General features: G+C 40.4%; 1 pseudogene; it reads right to left on the bottom strand.

Moving 5' to 3' along the window:
* Nucleotides 1–918: 918 nt before the first annotated feature.
* LOC143891279 (uncharacterized) overlaps nt 919–6,929 on the bottom strand; it is a 32,514-nt pseudogene continuing 26,503 nt past the window's right edge.

Here is a 6,929-nt window from a genome sequence, read left to right as displayed (position 1 = left end):
CACTATATCATTATTTATTTAGGCAATTGATATTACCACTACCATGTTTTCATAATTACACTAACTCACTTCTCTTTTCTCTATCAATTGGCTTGTGACTGCTTTTTGGGACTTGTAATAACTTTGACAGCGGGTTAAATAATAAAAGACAAGATGACTTAGTGCAATTATAAAAACATGGGGTGCAAATATAAGTGACACTTATTTATTTACAGTCGCAAAGCTACATGAAGCATAGGGGGACAGCTGCCCCTGTTGAGTTGGGCCAAACTCCTTCATAAGCCAAACTCAATTGGGCTTAGCCTTACGTATAAGGTGCCCCCTTATGTATAAATCCTGGCTCCGCCACTGTTTATTTATATGATTCCTCACCCAAAGGAGCAAAGAGCAGAAGGTCATTTTCACGGAGCATAGCTGGAGTAAATAGATGAAATGTTCAATGGTCCAAATCTGTTTCGACCCGCAGATAGCCCATTCGATGGGTCTCATGGTGAGTGAGTCAATGTACACAAAAGGCAGCGGTTGAACATTCATGCCATTGGCCTCATTGTGATTGGGCAAAAGTAGATTGATATTATTGATTTTGGCGTGCCCGGTGGTAGGATATTACACGAGACGACTAATTCGGGATGGGTCCTCGATGTATTGAGTTGGGGTGTTTTTCCCCTCATCTTCTTGTTACTATTGATGTCACACTCCGACCCTGGAATTTGGGGTTTGGCGCACATGACAGACATTGCACGCTCATAGGATCGCCCCCATAAGCATGCAAGGCTCCATCACAACCAATTGTTAACAATATATACGGAAGTTTTAGTCTCAATTAAAGCTCAAATGGAATACATATATAGGTCTATATAAGTCTGAATCCAATAATACTTATTCAACCACAATCACCTTAATCAAGTAATAAAAATCTCAAAGCTGGAATACTGAAAGAAAGCAGGAGATCTCCTCGGCTCCAATCGAAGCACCTAAATTCCTCACCAAGTCTACTGCCACCTCGGAATCTAAAAATTGTTAAGAACACATAATGAGCTAACAGCCTAGTCGGTTTTCCAAATCCATGTCAGCTAATAGGAAAACATATACATGCTAGTGAGGAACACGAAATAAAATGCCATAAAATTTTAGTCTATGCAGAAATTTGTAGAAAGAAAGAAAATCGTTTCAACATAAGTTGCATAAGAAAAATACATATTTTTACTAAAAGAATTTTCAACCACTCGGTTTACAATTTTCATTTTTTTAATCAATAACAAAAAGCACATATCAGTCTTCTCTGAGGCCAACTTCCAACCTTATTGGCAAGTAGTGTGTTGGATATTTATCCTACATGACCGTACACGAATGACGGCAACTGAAAATTCATGCCATGGGCTTCATAGTGATTGGGCCAATGTACATAGAAATTATTGGCTTTGGCGTGTCCGGTGGGAGGAAATAAGAAGAGACAACTAATGTGGTTACATCTTTTTCTCTACGGTACGTCTTCTAATATGCCTGCCTAATCTAACACCACAATCATCCGACGGTGAGATCTAAACGTAATCCAACGGTGAGATTTCACATGTTCTAACAGGTTTGGCCTAAAAGTTGCCGACTTGAATGATCATAGACAGGAGTAGGACCCACTGAGATGATAATTTCTCATCAGTCCAATGCAACTAAAATGACTATTTCTGATTGGTGTTGATTAGCTGGTCTAAATTAAGTGAATGGTATGTGTGAGTTAGCGTGTGATGTGTGTTGAATGTGCAGGCACAATGGTTTGTGAAGTAAATGAGCAGTATACAATTGTAAGGGCAATTGAATTCTGTCCCCTTGGATTGGATTTCTGATAATTGAGGGAATGCCACTTCTTTTTTGGGCTCTAAGGCCTTTTTAGAGAAAAGGCGTACATGATGCCAAAGTGATGGCTTTATCATCGATGCATGCAGAATGCAAATTAACTCGGTGATCGACTGGAATCCGATTAAATTCTTATTAAAAGAAACACAAACAGAGGCGCTGGTGCAATGGATGGATAAAGAATTAAAGTGAATTACTCACCAAAGAGGATGAATCAAGTCTAGGGGACTCCATAGTGCATTTATAATTAAATGTAAAATTAAATGAATAATAAAATGCACTTTTGTGAGTTGGTCCAATGGGGTGGGCCTTGTAGCTGGTTTTTGCTAAGGCACCCTTCAGTTTAACATTCTTAAATTTTCATTTATGGTAGTTATGGTTGTAATTTTCTGTGCCAATGCCTATGCATTGGCTTGTAGTGACACCTTGCACCCTTGCCAATAGCCAAAATGGGCCTAGGGAGTTAGGCCAATATGAAACAAGGTGGGAAGAAGGCCATGGGACCGAGGCTTTGGCATGGGATAGAGCATAGGCATGGGCTATGCATAGCTTGAACGGGCAAGGATCGGTGGGCACTGGATCCGTGGGCACTGACTGGGTAGGTGGCCGGTGGGCAATGGATTGGCAGGCAACTATAAGCCAATAAGCATGTGGCAAGTGGCCAGCACCTAGGCGTAGTGCCCAAGCTTTGCACATGGAGGCAGCGGTTACAAATGGTTCAGAATGGGCTACCCGCATGCTTGGACTGGAATGCAACAGTTGGGCGGTTTTGGCACTGGAATGGATACATGGCAGCAAGGCAATAGGCAAAGTGGTGTTGCACATGCGGATTTTGGAGGCAAACCAATGCATTTTGAATAGACAACATGGCTGGACGGTTTTGGGTGGTTTTGCCAAGTGTTGACTCATGATTTGTAAGTGCAAATGCACATGGATTGTTGAATGTGTTGTACATTGGCCAATAGCCTTTAGGCACTATGTGAATGGGCCAATGGCCTTGAGTTGGTTGCGAAAACGCCCAAGCACATAGGAAATGGATTTTTGTGTGTATTGTGAGAGAAAAGCTTCCTTGTAATGGCTTTGGTCCAACACATCCTTTAGCCGTAGATGTTGGCTACCTTCAGATGATGATGATAAGGAGGAGATGATATCTCCAGGGTGCCTTCCCATTATAACTTCAAGTGCTAAAACCCCAAAGCTATATACATCGCATTTCTCGGTCAGTCTTACTGTGTAAGGAAGCTCTGCCAAAAAAATCAAAAAATCAGAAAACATAAAATTTCTAGGGATTTGGTGGGAAATTTCGCGGAAAGCCATTTCGAGGTTGGCTTTTGCACTTGAGAACTGCCACACATGTTGACTTTTTGGCAGATTTTGTCTTATTTATTTAATTCATCTCAAGTGGCTGTTCTATCATGCAAAAGCCAGCAACGAAATAGCTTTCCATGAAATTGCCCAATAAATCCCAAATTTCTATGTTAAACAATCCTCTTAGTTGTTTAAAAACTTAGGGCCACTTTGAATACTTCCAAACAATATATATGCATCGGAAAAAAAAGACTTGCCTGGTCTAGCAAGAATGATTTTTTCCAAGAAAATGTAGAAATTTTGTTTTTAGGGAAATGTTATCAGCACCACTGTATTTTGATGATTGCACTCCTCACTTTATTAAAAGTATGGTATGGCCCTCACCACAGGATGATCCGAACCGTCCTTTAGATTGGTCACAGCCTAAATAGGTTGTGCCCCAAGAATGAATTCCATAGGTTGATCCTAACCCTCCGATCTATAGAGGGTTAGGATCAACCCTCTAACATTCAGATCGGAGGGTTAGGATCAACCGATGTAAATGATTTTGGGGGCACAACTTATTTAGGCTGTGGCCCACGAATGGACGGTTTGGATCATCCTATGGTGCGGGCCATACCGTACTTTTAATAAAGTAAGGAGAGCCCTCTGCAAAAAACAGTAGTGCTGATAACATTTCCCTATTTTTAATATGGCTCTGTTTCTTTCCACATAAATGGCATAAGAAGAATTTTATGCCAAACATTTTATGTTGAAAGAAAGCCTATGGAAGGAAAAAATTCTACGGAAAATGAGTATCCAAACATTAGATAAGACAATTTTTAGGGAAAGTTTTTACCAAAAATTCCATAAGGTGTTCTTCTGACCGTTGGATCAAGTCAGTGCTGGCTAGCAACTCATCATCAGGCAAAAATATTCCAGGAGATGGCCGGCTAAAGGTGGCCCATCAGGCACAATAATGTTACACATATAAAAAGAAATGTTCTAATATTTCGTAGAAAAATTCAAAATCTAAACACTCCATATCCTAATCAAACATTCTAAAGTTGGATAATTTACAAAAAATTTGGATACATACTCGTTACCGTACCAGTAATTTTCTTATAGAAAAATTTGTATTAAATTTTCTTATATTGTTTTGGGTGACCAAGAACTATGATAGTGCATCTCTGCTGTATCTCTTGAACACAGGCCCAATAGCATACTCGTTACACCTGCCCCAGAACATGACAATAAATTAACATGCAATTTTCCAAATAATTATACTTCTACAGTAAACTAAGCAATGTATGTGGGGAACTAACCTGATCCGTAAGTGCCTGTAAGTTCTGAATCCAATTAGATGAACAAGACATGGCAAAAATTTAATGAAATTCCAAAAACTAGAAGTAGTATCAGGGTCATCGGTTGTCTTGAAGCATGTGAGGAGGGCGGGCAATGAGAAGGTTGATCTGTTAGCCAAGAGGGGTGTGAATAGTGACTCTTTACAATGGTTTGATTATCTTCCCCCTTGATCAGCCATGTCTTGTTCTGTCGATGCTGTGTATTTTCTGTTTATGCTTTCTTATCTTGTAATCTGTTCTATTGGGCTGTCCCTTCTCAGGCTTCCCTTTCCATTCTAATATGATTCACGATTTCAAAAAAAAGAAAAAAAGAAGAAGGAATAGTTTGCTCAAAAGAGAAAGAATTTTTTTTTTTGGCAACTAATTGCCAAGCCGCAAGCGAAGATTCTTGTCAATTAGTTAACAGGAAGAAAGGGAAATTCCTTCATATTATGAACACCTTGCCTGTATCTAGAACCCCTTTTAAAGGGCCTCATCCCTGGAAAATCTTGATTGGTTCGGGAGCTTGGTGTTTGAGGGGTTTTTTTGGCTCTCTTGTTGTTGTTGGCTCCTCTGGGTTAGGCTCTCTTTGCTTGTTTTGGTGCTATGTTTCTCTGCTTTGTTGCTCTCTTTTGTTTTTTGTTGGCTTCTTTGTTTCCCTTCTCTATGAAGTTGTGGGTTGTTCTTTCTGCTTATGTTTTTGTAGCCCATGTGGCCTTTTATTGGTTTGTACTCTTCTTCATTATCAATATATCTGGTAGGGGTCCTGCCTAACCCCAGCTTACCTATAAAAAAAAAAGAGAGAGAAAGAACTTTCAATATTTAGTGACAGGGCTTGCACGATTCCAAACCCTGCGCATTGCCGCATAAACCTTTGTTGCCAACAAAAGTCTCTTGTTGGAAGGCTTTGCCGTTAGGAAGTCACCCACCAAATTATTGTATGATAAATTAACAAATGTCAAACTGCTCATATCTTCTAGAGAAGATGGAATTGAGCCTGTAAGCTTATTGTGGTACCCCGCACTGGGGTACCGTGATTTGATGGGCGAGTAAAATCATGACCTTCACCACCACAACACCCACCTTCAACTCTGTCGAACGAAGGGCGATGTTTCCCTCAAAATTGGAGCCGAGGATGATCTGCCCGCGTCGACCCTGGACAGGTCGGAAGTCTTGGCGAAAGTCGGGTCGGTGTGGTCCGACTCGGTCAGTGTGGGTCCTCCATCAGTGGTGGGACCTGGGAAGAAGGGTGTGGATGAGTGGATTTAGTGACGGACGAGGATGGTTCGGTTTTGAAGGAGTGGAGAATTGCGACGGAGGATCTGAAAATGAATCTTGAGTGGTGGCAGATTGACCTTCTGCCGATAAATGATGGGCCGATAAATGTTGAGGGGTTCGGGAGATTCCAGTCGGCGACAAAGACAACGGGGCGTGGCGGAAGAACATGGAGGGAGGAGGGGGTTTGTTCTCTTCCTTGGGTGATTCGTTCGGATGCGAGTGTTCCATCTCCTGTGGTTTAAACCCAAGGAAGAAGTAGGTGCAATCACACCTGCACAAATGCACTGGATCCCATTAAAACTCCAAAATTAAGCCCTCGCTAGAGGAGGGAGGGTCCACCTCAGTTCCTCCTGTGTTACATGGCCCGCTCTTTCAGCATATAGCCTGGCGGATGTCCGATGGAGGCTGTCCACCGGACTTTTGCTTGATAATGCATGTGTAAATGTGTTGTGACCGTGTGGGAATGTAAGCGAGCAATGTGGTTCTTTTTAAAGTAATTTATTATTCTTTATTTTAAAGGATTTGCTCGCGTCCATCGCATAAGGCATCTTGTGGATTGGCTGTTGCATCCACAAAATGCCCTGCGACTCTAAAGTGATTTTAAGAGTAAAAACTATAATCTATAAGTTATATTCCAATTAGTCATCAAAGATTATGATTTAGCCAAAAGTTTAACAGTTAAAATTTTTTCTAATAAATCTGTTAATTCTACTTATCTTAACGTTGCAATCAGGCCCGTTGAATCCTTCCCACGTGAAGAAGATTAGCCTCTCTTCAATCATAGATACACTGAAGTTGGCTGTCCCAAGTAGGAGGAAATATTTTATAGGGAGAAGAACATGTGTCCCCATGTAGGCGGAAATATTTTATATGAGGGCACATATATTTCCACCTACATGAGGGCACATATAAAACCTTATAAATGTAAATTCTTTAATTAAATATCCTATAAATGTAAATTTCAAAATATACCATAAATGTAAATTTCTCTAGATTTATTGATTTTATATGTGATCGCATGTAAGTGTAATATTTTAAAAAATAAAAAATTACATCGGAGCTCATATGGTTTGATGATCCAAGTCGTTCATTTGTTGGGCCTTCACATATATAGGTTCTACCTCAAAAATCAATTCTATAAAATGATCTTAACCCTCCGATCTGTAGAGG

The sequence above is a fragment of the Tasmannia lanceolata genome, unplaced genomic scaffold (assembly GCF_043159265.1).
Source record: "Tasmannia lanceolata isolate RefF3 unplaced genomic scaffold, GAP_Taslan_0.1 ptg000013l, whole genome shotgun sequence".
NCBI lineage: Eukaryota > Viridiplantae > Streptophyta > Magnoliopsida > Canellales > Winteraceae > Tasmannia > Tasmannia lanceolata.
The sequence above is the reverse complement of the archived record's forward strand: the minus strand, read 5'-3'. Positions and strand labels throughout refer to the sequence as shown.